Source organism: Thamnophis sirtalis, unplaced genomic scaffold (genome assembly GCF_051295495.1).
Source record: "Thamnophis sirtalis isolate CommonGarterSnake01/CBP01778 unplaced genomic scaffold, rThaSir2_p1.2 scaffold_6, whole genome shotgun sequence".
Classification (NCBI taxonomy): Eukaryota; Metazoa; Chordata; class Lepidosauria; order Squamata; family Natricidae; genus Thamnophis; species Thamnophis sirtalis.
The window spans coordinates 72372894-72386570 of NW_028261386.1; the positions used below are offsets into that span (position 1 = coordinate 72372894).

The following is a 13677-nucleotide window of genomic DNA, read 5'->3' on the forward strand; positions in this document are numbered from 1 at the left end:
TCAGGTGCAGAGGTGCAGAGAAAAAGGATGCCCTTGGCTTTCTAGAAAGAATCATGTTTTGGCTACACAGTAGGTAACTCCATTGAATCCTCCCTCCCATTTTCCCACAATAGAAAAAGGCATAGTAGAATAAAAGAAAGTGTGGCAGGCCAAAGATCCAAAAGAAAGCTGCAGGCCTGACAGTCTTTTTATTTTGCAAAGTTGCTTTGGCATGGTGGAAATCTTCCTTGCATTATATAGGGCTGTGCAAAATGCCACCTAAGTGCAGCAGAATCCTTTGATCTTGTTTGCTGACTTGATCTGGAACACAGTGGGATGCTTCTTCAAAAAAGGTTTCTCCAATTGGGGCCTCATTTTGATTCAAGTTCGTAATTGGTGGGGGAGTTTATAACAACTCATCATGGGAAAGCTTTGTTGAAGACGTTTCACTTCTTAATATAATAATGTTAATGATTTGATCTTCTAGGATGCAACTGTCAACGCTGCTTACATCGCCAGCGTCATTCTGCTGAGCAAATATGGTGATGACGTTGTGCAGCAAATGCCGATCTGGAGGAAGTGAGAAGCCTTGCATCATCTAGAGGTACGTACAATTAAGCTTGTGAATAAGGTTATCTTTGAACGAAAGAGCTATTCTGGCGTGTGGGCTAATTATTTTACTTAACGTAAAATGTGAGTCATTAATGAGATAGCAGTGAGGACTTCTCCCTCATCAAGTGCTGGATGCTGTGGTCTTCCCACTGAGGCCAACATCAGCCTCTATACAGCATCTGTAGAAAGAGGAGCTTCCTACATCCCAGGGCTGAAATTAGGCTAAGAGCTTGGCTCTGTTCAAGAGCCCCCTTGAGAAACTCACCCATAGGGAAACCACCAGGTCAAAGGAAATTCTATTAATCTGGATCTGGAAGTCCAGAAGGGAAGGCTGCATCTCTCAAACCGTTGATTTTGATTTATATACAGGATGGTTGCACATCCTGGGTTTTCAGACCCTTCCAAGAAAGTTTCCCGAATAGACTGATTTGCTGATCGAGTGAAATAGCTTCCTTCTTTCCTGCCCCATGCAACCCCTTGAGAATGAGAAGGGAGAATCTGACAAAGAATTTTCCTTTTCCTTCCACCAATTTATGTATACTGTAGTTTTAAATTAATGGGGAGTTTTATTCGTTGCAGAGGTTACTGTTGTGTATACTTGAACTTGCTTCTCCTAAGTAATCTTTCTCTTATCTAGAACATCCTAAAGGAGACGCCAAGGTGCGACCAGGAGATCATCAACAGTGAAAATGCAGTGAAGGCCGTCACCCTTTTGTGGTAGGCATTTCTTTCATATTTCTGTGCTTTTCAAAAATGTTTCATAAACACACACACACACACACACACACACACACACCAAAAGCCATGAACAGAAGCCATGCAGAGGGTTAAATAATTCTGCTCAATTCCCAAACTTGAAAGTGCATGAGAGGGGCAAGAGAGGGTGAAATACCCAAGTTGACCCTGCAAGTTCCAATGTCAGCAGCAAATTTGCCTGATGATACTGTGATGTCTGTTTTATCATTCTTAAATGATTCTTAAGTACCAGATGCTTTTGTTCTTAAATGCCCATTGTTCCAAACTAACAGACAAACTTGTTTTTTTCTGCTAGGACTTACGAAGCGAAGCGCTAGAAGAAGAAGGGGAATTTCAGGTCCTGGATTTGTGCATCTCCAGCCTTTTAAAGCTCCACCCGTGCAGTTCCCCTGAACATCAAGCAAAGTCTCGAGACAAATCCATAGGATGAGTTAGTAGTAGATACTAAATGTTTCTCTTGTTTGCCATAGGTTCACCATCACAGGTGCAGGGTCTGCTTGGGCAGGAGGTTAGACTAGATGACCTACAAGGTCCCTTTCAACTCTGTTTATCTGAATCAGCATCTGTATTCTGGTTTCCTTTGTTTCAGAGGTGTTGCTCGGTTGCTTGCAAGGCGATTTCTGATATTCTAAAGAGCCTTCTGGCGTGGCAGACAGATGAAGCTCACCTGAACAGAATAATCAAGGTACGATCGTGTGTGGAATAGTGCAATGAGATTTGCAATGTTGTCCCCAGACCTGGCCTCTTGCTTGGTGTTGAATCCTATAAGTCACCGGACACAAGGTGTGATACAGAATTATACTACTTTTATTTTGGTACCAAGACTTAAGGACCCCTTCTCTCTATAATTAGGAGTTTGATTTTTCCAATGGTATAAACCAGCCATTGAGAATGGAGCACATACCCACACCTGACGTAGCTCCCCCTCAGCTCCTGGCAATGCAATTTCCCTTAGGTGTGATTGGAGTTCTGCCTCAACTGCTCCCTTGGGCCGGGTGTGTGGTCCAGTTTATCTGTCCCTTCAGCAACCTTTTTGATCTCCTTCCTCCTGGCCCCACCTACTGGGACCGTTGGTTCTTTTGAACCAATATCTGATTCCTCCTTTTGTCTCCCTGGGTCTCCTACACCTTCAGTGCCAACCATTTCATGCCAAGGAGACACAGGCGGAGGGCACTGATGTCAGAGACCCTCCTTTTTAATGTTCCAGTTTTAGATTCGTTATCTGGGATTTGATCCCTTTTTACCTTGCCTCCTGTAGGCTTATTACCCATCCTTGTGACTATGTCTCACACCTTACAACCCCTGGGGGAGTCCCCCACAATAGTCTCACCTCATTCTCTGGACGGTTAACTTCTGCCACTTAAGCTGAGGAAGCCTGGCTTTTGTTTCCAATATCTTTCTCAAGGATGAAATTGTCCACACCTTGATTTTTCTGGGCTTCAACCTTTGAGTCTCACACCATCCAGGGACTTATCTCAGGGCCAAGTCCAAAAGTAGGCAGGTTATGGTCATTCTGTCCCCCTTTCTCTGAGTTGGCTGCCTCTGGATGAATACGCAGCCAAGGTACCTGGCCAGATATAATTCTTAGGAACCATTCACTCTCCCCTCAACTGCCAACTTACATGACCTGGAGGCCTCCCCTTTGATTTGTCCCTCAGGCAATGGGGGATCCAGACATGTTTGCCCGCATTCTCCACCAAACTCTTGTCCCCAAACCTGGGTTCTTGCTTAGTGTCGAAACCGATAAGTCACGGGACACAAGGTGTGATACAGAATTATACTTTTATTTTGGTACTAAGATATACGGACCCCAGTTTGAAAAGCTAGCCAAGGACCAAGGTTAGAATCTTACACCAGTTTTTATAGTCAAAGGATGGTCGCATTCAACCCTTTGCCCTCCCCCTCATATGCAAGCAAAACAGATAATACTGATTGGTTATTTGGATATAGAAGTTGAGATATTGCACAACATCTCAACTTCTTCCACTCTGCTTTCTTTTCCATCCTACCAGTGAGTGAAAACCATATCCCCCAGTTCAAAATCCCTCTTGGGTTTCTCACTTGCTGCTGTGCAGATTTCACATTACAAAGCACTTGAAATTTTAAAAGAAGCCATTTCTTCACTTACAAAAGAAAAACCAACAAGAACAAAATTATTCCAGCCCATGCATAAGAAATAAAACACAAATTTAAAAAGTCATTGGCAGAATAAACATAAAATAGTATTTTTCATTGTAACGATTATAGTTTTCTTTAATTGTAAGTATTTTTTTGTAAAACATAGCAAGATAGCAATACGTGTCTAGAAAAAGGAATTCTCTCCGCTTTTCCTAGGCCTTGCGGAACTGGCTGACGTCGCCTGACCTCACCTTGCGTGAGAGAGCAACCCGGTCCCTGATCCAGCTGCTTCAAATCTATAAAAGGCAGATCCCATCCGAGGTGAGTTTGTTGAGGAAGCAGCCTTTCTTACCCCTGGATGAAATGGGCTTGCTGTTGGGTTCCAGAAGGTTAGCCTTGCATTTACCCTGGGCCTGTCTTATTCCACAGAACCCGACCATCAGAAACAAGGGACACTGGATCGGCCTGTTGGTCCCTTTCTGTGTCCATACAGAACCTGCCTTCCAGTACTGGGACCTCTTGGCTGCTAAACATGAAATTCCCAGCTCCAGCAACAGGTAGGTTTCCCTCAGTGACTTATGGCCATTTTTGCACCCTTATGACCGTTGCAGCATCTCCCTGGTCCCGGGATTTACATTTGGAGGCTGGACAACTGACTCCCATTTACGACGGTTATGAGGAAATGTCCTATGTGGAGATAGGACTCTGGTGTGAATGGAATGGACATGAGAGTGAGGAATATAAATTCTGATAAAACATTTACTCTTGTCTTCATTTCTTTGCCTTGGCAATTAAGAGCTTTGCTCCTTTCCTGTCTCTCTCTCTGAAGAGGGAGGGGAGTCGCAGGGTGGGGGGGCTGCCTCAGAAAAAACTGTTTGTTCTTTTATTCTGCTCTGCAATAGGAAGGAAGGAGGGGGGCTGCACATTAACAGGGAGGCAGAAGTTAGCACCTTAAAACCGCCAGCCAGGAAGAATAGCTCACTTATAAGGAAAAAAACCCTAACCGGCACACTTTGCAAGTCACCTGTGACCGGGGGTGAAAAAACAACGTAAAATCCAAATAACCATTCAAAATGATCTGTTGTGCATGCATGATTAGGGGAAGGGCAAAGGGTTGAAGGCGACCATCCCTTGACTATAAAAACTGCTGAAAGACTCTAGTCTTGGCCCTTGGTTAGCTTTTCAAACCGGGGTCCTTAGATCTGGGTACCAAAGTAAAAGTATGATTCTGTATCACATCTTGTGTCCGTTGACTTATCTGCTTCGACACTAAGCAAGAGCCCAGTTTTGGGGACAACAAAACCAAGATGGATTTTATTCAAGGTGCCAAAAGAAGAGAGAAGGTTCCACACACAGAACACAGTGGAAAAAGGCGGGAAAATATTCCACAATTCTCCACTTTTCTCCTTTGCCAATTTCCCCCTTTCCTGCCACAAAATGGAGGACCCTGTGGGGCTTGTGCCATCTTTAGCTGTCCCTCTTACTGCCTGTAGGGGGCAGTCTATAGTCTGGCCTTTAAGTGATGCCTGGCCTCTGCAGGCAGTGAGTAGGACAGCTAAAACTGGCAAAGACCCCGCATCCTCCATTTTGTTGCTCAAGTCCCTTTTTAGAGAGGATTGTTTTTCTTTCCATAAAAAGGTAAGCAGAGAATAATGGACAAATGGAGTTGAAAGAGGCCTTAGAGGTCATCTGTCCAACTGCCCAGTGCAAGATCTATTAGAGCATGTTTCTCAACCTTAGCAACCTGAAGAAGAGTGGACTTCAGCTCCAAAAACTCCCCAGTCAGCAATCAGGGTCCTTCTCCACTGGTTCTTTCCATGATTTAGCTGTCCCTCTCACTGCCTGTAGGGGGCAGTCTATCACCTGACCTTTAAGCCATATCTGGCCAACGCAGACAGTGAGTAGGATAGCTAAAGCTTGCAAAGATTCATGTGTTTCTTCAGGCACCTTCTCACAAGGCCTTTTGAATATGAATCATATCTCTTTTATGCATATTTCCCTTTCATCATTTGGGCCTAGAGAGGGAAACCTGGATTCTCTGGATCTCTTAACACCAGATTATACTCCAGTTGGTGGTTATTGTTTAAATCTCAGGTCCAGGCCAATCAAAGCCTTGGCCTATGATGTCAGAGGCTCCTCCTAAGCTCATTGGCTGAAGATCGCCATGGCAACCTCCAGCATCCTTGGGGAGTCTGGACCACATAATGGAGGCTCTGCTCAACATCCCTGGAAAGTGGCTGGATTGGATGGCTGGCACTGCGGGCATCGCAGGGTCTCCCTCGCCTGGGCTCCTCAGGAGGGAGAGATCCTTCACTTTAAGGCAGAACCAAGGGGGGAAGATTAGAAAAGTGGGGATTCCATTAAACTTCACAGGCATGCTGATACCTGCCATGTTGGCAGCCTCCATACCTGTCACCAAACTCCTCATCCATCATGTCAAAAGTTCCTGTCACCAGAAAGGGGCTGGGCCTGGCTGGCTTTGTGGCGGTGAAGCGCACTCGGAAAAACCTGCAATGTTTAGGGGCCAAAAAAATGGCTTCAGGCTGTCCCAGTTGGGTGGGCATTGCAACCACAAAGCTAGAGGTTGATCTGCTTAATGATTTGGGGAAATTACTAAACTCTGATTTTGTTGGCCAGATAGTAGTTATTTCCCAATAACACACTTGGCCTGGCAACTGAACATTTGTTTTCATTTTTTATTACTTGGATTTTTTATACCACCTTTATTATTTCTCTAAATAGCTCAAGGCAGTGAACATATCTAAGATTTCTTCATGGATATTCGTACCCTCACCACCCTTCAGACCTTCCGCGTAGCCCTCAAGAGCTGGCTATCCCGTCAGGCCTGGGGGTAAAGATTTGATTCGCCCCCACCCGAATGCTGAATGAATGTTGTTTATTCTTTTAATTACGTGTTATGTTATATGTCATTGTTTGTATCCCCTCCCATATAAGTTGTTAGCCGCCCTGAGTCCCCTCAGGGAAAAGGGCAGCCTATAAATAAACTTATTCCATTATTCCATTCCATTCATCCCCACAAGAACAACCTTTTGAAGGCTGAGAGAAGGACTGGCTCAAGGTCACTCACTGGGCTTTCATGGTTGAGAAGGGACTTGTAGTAAGTACTTGCAGGGGGGGAGGTCTGTCTTAATTCCAAAGGTCACCACCTTTTCCTGTTATCAGAAATCATAGCAATACAAAGACAGTGAAATTGATAGAGAGCTGATACCGACTCCTGTGGGGTTTTTTGAGCAATGAGATGCCTTGAGTTGGATTCAGAATCAAATGGGAAGTCAGGATAGTTTGAAGAGAGACCAGTATTGAGGGATTTTGTTGGCGTTTCTCAAACTAGACCCCTTTAAGGTATGGGAGACTTCAACTCCCAGCCAGCCATTTAGCAAGCAGAATTCTGGGAATTGAAGACCATTCAAGCCTTAAAAGGGCCAAGTTTGTGTTTTTATACAAAGTTATACTGCTTTAGGCCAGGGGTGTCAAACTCAAGGCCCACAGGCCAGATCTGGCCTGCAGAATGCTTAGATCCGGCCCGCAGGACACTCTGCAAATAGCGGACTGGCCCATGGCGCCTCTGCCAACAAAAACGGAGCTTGAGAGGGCTGCGAGTGGCCCTACTAAGCCCTAGTTCGCTGGTAGAGCACTGCAGGAGGCTGTCGCTGCTCAAAACGGAGCCTGGGAGGGGTGCCTCTTGACACGAGTGATGTTGAACTGGCTACTCCCACCCTGGCCACACACACACCCCCAAGGTCAAACACAACCCTGATACAGGCCTCAATGGAATTGAGTTTGACACCCCTGCTTTAGGCTTTTGTCATTTGATTGCATTAACCCTAATCTGTTCCCTGTTTGTAGGTTAAGGCAACAATGAAAAGGAAGTAGACAACAGAAGCCTTGAGCTGAAAGGGACCTTGTAAGTTAACCGCCTGCCTGCCTGACTGATTGATAGATTGATTATGTGTCATCAAGTTGAATGTTGATGCCTAGTAGCACATAGATCAATTTTCTCCATGGAGATCTGTCCCCAACCTGGTCCTCTGGGTCTCCCAACCTTCCCCCAGCCTCATTTTAGCTGCTTATGGGTGATCCTTCACTTTTCCCAGCATTGCAGACTTCTCCAGGGAGTTTGGTCTGCATTGATTGACAGCATGGAAACTGTGTGGACTCTGAGTGACCACAGAGGTAGATAGATGACCTGTCCCCAGTCTGGACTTTCCGGTCTCCCAAAAGTTCACCCATCCACACAGTAATCAAACCCACCAACCTTACCCTAAAATTTCCTCTCTTTCTCTTTCCTTCCACCTTTACCAGCATTAGGAACATTTCCAGAGAGCTGATTTTCACTTGATGTGGCTCAAATATGATATTTTGAACCTGATGGTTTTTAGTTGAGATCTGGGTAGATTATATTGAAAGGATCCTTCGTCAGGAGACCCCCCCTCTGCAGATTGTTGGTTATCCATTCCTGCTGCATCTCAGCAGAAGATGATGGACTCCAAAACTTTAGGAAAAAGCCAGAATTGAGAAGGCAGGTTAGCAAAATTAGACCTGAACTGAGAGAGGATGTGACTGTGTCTCCATTTTTCAAACAGGTCAGCAACAAGGAAGAAATGGTCGTACGGCCAATATCCTTGGATGATCTCTCAGCGACCACTGATGGTCCCAACTTCCAGGTTGATGAACTGAGAGACTCCTTTGACTTTCAGACCCAGAAATTCCAGAAAGATAATCAGTGGATGAAAGATCAGCACAGCTATCTCCAGGAGAAAGTGGATCAACTTAAGACCACAACAGACGATCTGCAGAAGATCATGCCATCAGTTAGAGCTAGAGAACAAATCTTTGGTGAAATACATTAAAGAACTCTACAAAGAACTGCATGAGGTTACTTAGCTAAGTGTCCATCTCAAGTAAGAGAAGGCTGACTGAGAAAAACCTCAAAGAGGCGAGGAACTTTCTGCCAGACATTAAGAAGCACCTCCAGAGTCTGCAGCGTGAAGTGGCTGAGATGGACCACAGTTACCATGTGCAGAAAAGCCACTACAGCCAACTGAGAAAGTCACCCCTCTTCAGAAGATGAGGGAAAACAAGAAGAAGCACCTCAAAAATCTGCAGCAGCCGCATCTGAAATCCCAGATCCAGCTCTGGCCAGACTCACCTGGCACACAAGGTAGCAAGTCCCCCCACTCATCACCTCCCAGGTACACCAGATAGGAAATATGACCAAATGAGGTAACTCTACTTTATTGGAAGGATACATAAGATAATCTTGAAAGTCTGAAAGTACATCTCTCCCATCAACTCTTTTGAAAGCCTGAAAAATGATGGAGGGTCCTTTCTGAGGTTCTTTCTGTGCCAGTTATGCACCTAGGGGCTCCCCCATCTTATCTGATTATTCCCTGTGCAGCAGCATCTCCTTCTCTCCCCAAGGTCATTTATTTGTTACTATTCCTTTATTTTTATAAACAACTCAAGGCAGTCAATCTATCAAACACACCTTCCTTCTCCTATTTCCCCTCACAACAACAACCCTGTGAAGTAGAAGGTATAGTGACTGACCGACAGTCACCGAGCTGACTTGGTGGGACTAGAACTCAGGATCTTCCACTTTCTAGCCTGGTGCCATATTTTATTTGCACTTATCTTTACACTTCCTTAATAGTTTGCGGGAATGCCTTGATCCAGCAAAGTATTAACTACGGTACTCCCTCATAATTAAGTTAATTAATTAAGATAATGCCTCATAAAACTGAGGAGGTGTGAATAGCAATTGGTCCTTGCTCATCTAGTTTTCTATGTTGTCATTAATACAGGCGAGATAGTTGAAGAAATAGGATTTTGTGATCAAACATGTATACCAATTCTTAGATAAAGCTACTTTGATCTTGTTTTAAAAATACCATCCAGCTTTTAGAACAATATCTATGATTTCCTAATAGAGTGCATAAGTAAACTCTAGTAGAAAAATAGATAATTTTTAGCAGTAGGACATAACAAGACCCTTTTATTTCACATAAGAACAAATGAATGGCAGCTACAATGTGAATCTTTCATTAAGATTTCATTTATACTTTTTGTCATATCATTTCTTTTTTTAATCAATTTTTTATTTTATTCAAAACCTCCAAAAATGTAATTAAAATTACAAACAAGCCCCAAAAGTTAAATAAAACTACATAAAAAGTACATAAAAAGAAAAACGAAAAGAACCAGTTCAGGTGAGAAAACCAGGAATCTCTCAGCAGGGAAAAAAAAACCCTGCTGAGTCTGGATGCCATCTTAGGGAGAGTCAGAAAAACACTTTCCTTCCAGTTGTTCATCAGCTGCCAGTCCTGGATGCTCAGCCATCATCCCTGAGTCCTGCAGGTCATTTTCCACCAGATGTCCAAGAATTTGAAGCCCTGGCATGGTCCTCCTTGACCTGGGCAACTAGAGAGTCAATCTGGGTTTCTGTTATATGTGTTTTCCTCTATTGTTTATGGGAGAGACACTCTTTGTCCGATTCCTCTCATGAGTCCTGTTCAGTATAGTTGAACCTGAGGTGTAGCCCTAATCTTCTCCAGAGCACACAAGCCCCACAACCATGTCAAGGTCCTGCCTCATGGGGAAGGGGGGATTGTGGTTCTTCACACAGTCAGCTAGATGTTCAGACTGGATGTCAGCTCTTCCAAGGAAAGCGGCCTTTGGCAACTGACTGATGGTGAGACTGTCAATGCCGATGGGGTCCAAATTGGGCTCCAGTTGTTTTGGGATTTCACCCACTGCAGCTATTCATCCTGGGGCAAAAGAAGTACCAATGTAATATTTTAATTAAAAAAATAAGTAAGCAAGAAATAATAAATAAAACGTAACAATCAAATTAATATTTAAAACTACCAGGCTCCCACTCTTCTTCCTCTTTAGCTTCCAAGGCCAGCCATCCCCACCCAAAAACCCAAAGCAGGCACTGCAAAGCAACCAAGGACCCCAGGTGACCTCAAGAGGCCCCAAATCCTCTCCCTTCAGCTAAGACTCTTCTTTTGGCCATAGAATTAAATAACAATAATATCATCATAATGAGAAAAAACCAACAACCAAATTAGTTCAAACACTTACCATCCATCACATTGTCGTGCAACGTAGAACGTCTGACATCCTTCACTCATCAATGATGGGGATGTTGGGGTAGATGGGTTCTGGTATATACGGTTCCACAGTGATGATATCAACCTCCACATCTTGGTTTTGTTTCTCTGGTGACACTTGCAGACACCTTTTTCTGTGGATTGAAGAAGAGGAAAAGAATCAAATATAACTGACTGGTACACTGTTTTCTTAACAATGATAATAAAGATAATTCTTAATGGGGGCTCCAGATTTTCAAGAAAAGATTTGGAGTGGGAGTAGAAGACCTTCAAGGTCCCTTCCAGCTCTGAGGGAGTCTATACTTTCTCCTGTTAGTTCCACCAACATTTTGGGGGGCTTTCAGTGCCCCAGAGCTCCCCAGGTTGTGGTGATGCCACTCCCCTGATCAGGAGCAACTTACTTGCACAGGTGAACAAATATGCAGAGGTCAATGAAGACATAGACCCCCAAGGGCAAACAAAGTTGCCATCCAGGGGTCCCCATAACTTGTCAGAAGGTGCAAAGAGGAAAGTACTGAAGAGGAAATGCTTTTGTAAAGTTGATTTGATTCTTTTGAATTTATTTTGTAATGTAAATATACATCTGGATTTGGAATGCCCTTCAAGATCATTTTTTAATCCGTTCATTTCTGTTCCAAAATGGAAGAGACTGAACTCATGTGGCCATCCAGTGAGCGCCCTCAGAACTTCCTTGGAGACCCTGGAAAATGACTTTGGTCATCTTTGGAATCTATGTGTTGTTTGGCCTCTGCCTTGAAGGTGTTGCAAGCATCACCAGAACCACCAGCTGAAGATGAGGAGGAGGCCTCCATCACTGTGGAACCTCCATACCGGAATCCATCAATCCCAACATCACCATAATTGATGGAAGACAATGTCAGACTTTCAGCCCTGGGTCAACAATGTGATGGCAGGAATTTCACCCATGGTCACAATTTGTCCTGGGGCAAAAGAAGCACAGATTGAATATTTTAATAATAATGAAATAGTAAACAAGAAACAAAACAATGAAATAAAACTGAGCAACCACATTAAAGTTAAAGGCTCCTAATATTCTTTCCTGTTAGCTTCCATAGTCCAACCACCCCCACCCAAAACCCTAAAGCAAGAAATGCAAAAGAACAAAAGGCATTAAGAATTAAATAAAAACAGCAATAACAAAATGCCTTTAAAATAGAAAAAATAAAGACAAACTGACAAACACTTACCAACCATCATATTGTCATGCAAGGCAGAACATCTGACATCCTTCGCTCATCAATTAAGGTGATGTTGGGGTAGATGGGTTCCGGTATGTACGGTTACACGGTGATGATATCAGCCTCCACATCTTCATTTTGTTTCTCTGGTGACACTTGCAGACACCTTTTTCTGGGGATTGAAGAAGAGAAAAAGAATCAAATATAACTGACTAGTACATTGTCTTCTTAACAATGATAATGAAGATAATTCTTAATGTAGGCTCCAGATTTTCAACAACAAAAAAAGATTGGGGGTTGGACTAGAAGACCTTCAAGGTCCCTTCTAGCCCTGAGGGATTCTATCCTTTCTCCTATTAGTTCCACCAACATTTTTTGGGGGGAGGGGGGGCTTTCAGTGCCCCAGGGCTCCCCAGGTTGTGGTGATTTCACTCCCCTTATCAGAGCAACTTAGTTGCACTGGTGGAGAAATACGCAGAGGCCAACGAATACATTATTTATATTGCCATTTTACTTGCAGGATTCTAGTGAGGCAGAAATGACGGATCCAAACTCATTTCTGGAATATTCAGAAGGCATTGGGAAGTGTGAAAAAAATAGAGAAAGTCTTGCCATGAGCCCTACCAAACTGCTGGGAAGAGTCAGCTTTGATCAGCATAATCTCTTATCTCCTGATCAGTGGAAAATAGGAAAACAACTGGGAAAATGCTTGCAATTAGAAAGGAAGGTTATGTTCCCAGATGATAAAAGTACAAATTGTTTTATTTCCAATGGTGGTGTAAAATGTCAGCGTAATAAATATGAACCAAGGCCAGAAAGCCGAAAAGAAAGTAACTCTGATTATGATGATGAAGAGATGGTAAGTGAAAAGGAATCTGAACTACCATTTAATTGGTCCAAATATTCACAGCAGTGGCATGGACAACTGAGTGAAGTTAAGGCAAAAGTGAATGAAAAAAATGACTCTTCTTCTTCTTCTGGTTCCAAAGAACATTCTGGCATGTTTTTCAGTGGATCAACCATTTCTAAGATTCCGATATGGCTTATGGAAGGTTTAGATGATGATGTATCACAGGTAGCAGGAAAGTCAAGGAATTCTCTAGATGTTTCTGACTTTCAGAACACAGAATTGAAACAGCCAGAGAATCATACATGACAGTGACTTCCAACTTCCTGCTCGCTTCCCCATTGACTTTCCCACCACCAACTCATCTTCTTTTTTGTGAGAGGCAGAAGGCACATATCTCAACTGCTCTTCCTCATCACCAATAACGTCATCTAAAAAAGCCACACCATCTTCTTTTCTATGAGGAAAACGCTCCAATTGTTTAGAGTCTGACCTTTCCTTTTTCATGAGTTGTTCTGGCACGGTTAACTCCTGTCCAGGCCTTACCCCAATTGTAATTTCAGCTTCCTCGTCACCTTCATACTCATGCAAGACCACTACATCTTCTTTTTTACAAGGTATGGGTAGGTCCTGGGTCATGGAGATTGAAGTTTGACTTTGAACAGATGCTAATTCTGATTTCCCCTCACCTGTACCGTTCTCTTGATCTGGGAAAGCCTTCATATATTCCACAGTACCCATAGAGGTCCTAGGTTCTGACATCATCTTAACAGATGTTGTATCTGACTTTAGTATGCTTTTAAAGGATTTCATGCTGAATCCTTTTGAATAGCCTCAGGTACTTGCTGCAAGAGATATCATAGATATCTCGCCCGAATACTAAATTTCGAGCTAAACTACCCAAATCCTTTTTTGACATGATGGACGACTTCGAACTGCGAGACGTTTGGCGTGAAAGGCATGCAGAAGAATATGACTTTACCTTCTTTTCCGACAGACATCAATCTTTTTCAAGGATTGACTTTATATT

The 13677-nt window shown here is 43.4% G+C and overlaps 3 long non-coding RNA genes across 3 annotated transcripts; 2 read left to right on the forward strand and 1 right to left on the reverse strand.

Annotated features, from left to right (window-relative positions):
- The first annotated feature begins 444 nt into the window (after positions 1 to 444).
- Positions 445 to 4053, forward strand: LOC148045015 (uncharacterized). Its single transcript, XR_015697161.1, has 5 exons — positions 445 to 583; positions 1229 to 1308; positions 1937 to 2032; positions 3682 to 3786; positions 3895 to 4053. It is a non-coding gene; the product is annotated as an uncharacterized LOC148045015 (long non-coding RNA).
- A 2457-nt stretch (positions 4054 to 6510) lies between these two features.
- Positions 6511 to 9012, forward strand: LOC148045016 (uncharacterized). The gene is made up of 3 exons (XR_015697162.1): positions 6511 to 6583; positions 7333 to 7390; positions 8070 to 9012. It is a non-coding gene; the product is annotated as an uncharacterized LOC148045016 (long non-coding RNA).
- Positions 9013 to 9067: 55 nt separating this feature from the next.
- On the reverse strand, positions 9068 to 12217 carry LOC148045017 (uncharacterized). Its single transcript, XR_015697163.1, has 3 exons — positions 11810 to 12217; positions 10573 to 10735; positions 9068 to 10253 (listed from the first exon to the last, which is right to left on the reverse strand). It is a non-coding gene; the product is annotated as an uncharacterized LOC148045017 (long non-coding RNA).
- Between the last annotated feature and the right edge of the window lie 1460 nt (positions 12218 to 13677).